We start from the raw sequence: 731 nt of genomic DNA on the forward strand, positions 1-731 counted from the left end.
TCTTTCCCTGTCAAAAATCAATCACATATGCAGTTCAGCTTCATTAAGTTTCAAACTTTGTTTGAATTTGGATTAGAGATTTTTTTTCAAAGTAGCATGGGCGAAATTTTTTTTGAAAAAATAGCGGTCACTATCCTGCATTTCTTAGACATGAAAAGTAACTTCTATGGAACCTTTAGCATTTCCTTCATGTATTTACATGGAGAAGAAACAACTCCGTGATTGTGAACTAATCAAGCAAATTAGTGACGAACCAGTGTTTTGCATCAACTTTACCACAAAAGGCTTGGAGTTTGAATGAGGCCAGAGACACAAAATTCAGTGTTTCAGCTGTTGCCTCCAAATTCTTGTATGCCATGATTCTTCTGACAAATGTTTGGTGACATTTGAAGCAAATCTAGACAAATGATTAGATATTGTACTTATTTTACCCTATATTCAGGGTGCAATAACTCTAGGTCAGCTCACCACTCATGTCCACAAGTACATGGTGGAAAAAGCTTAAGAGTGTGTGTGTCTATATATATATATATATATGTACTCCAAGACAATAACAGAGTAATGACTGTTGCAGATAATATCAGACTCTTTATCTTTACTAGTTCCTTACCTTATATATTTGGTTGTATCAGAAATCGTAGTAGATATGAGATAAGCATGTGACACCTCAGGAAAATAACCTGCTGCCAAATACCATGGCCTCCTGCTTACCCTCAGTTCATGTTTGTAGG

The sequence above is a fragment of the Populus euphratica genome, unplaced genomic scaffold (assembly GCF_000495115.2).
Source record: "Populus euphratica unplaced genomic scaffold, PopEup_1.0 scaffold34.1, whole genome shotgun sequence".
In the NCBI taxonomy this organism is placed as follows: domain Eukaryota; kingdom Viridiplantae; phylum Streptophyta; class Magnoliopsida; order Malpighiales; family Salicaceae; genus Populus; species Populus euphratica.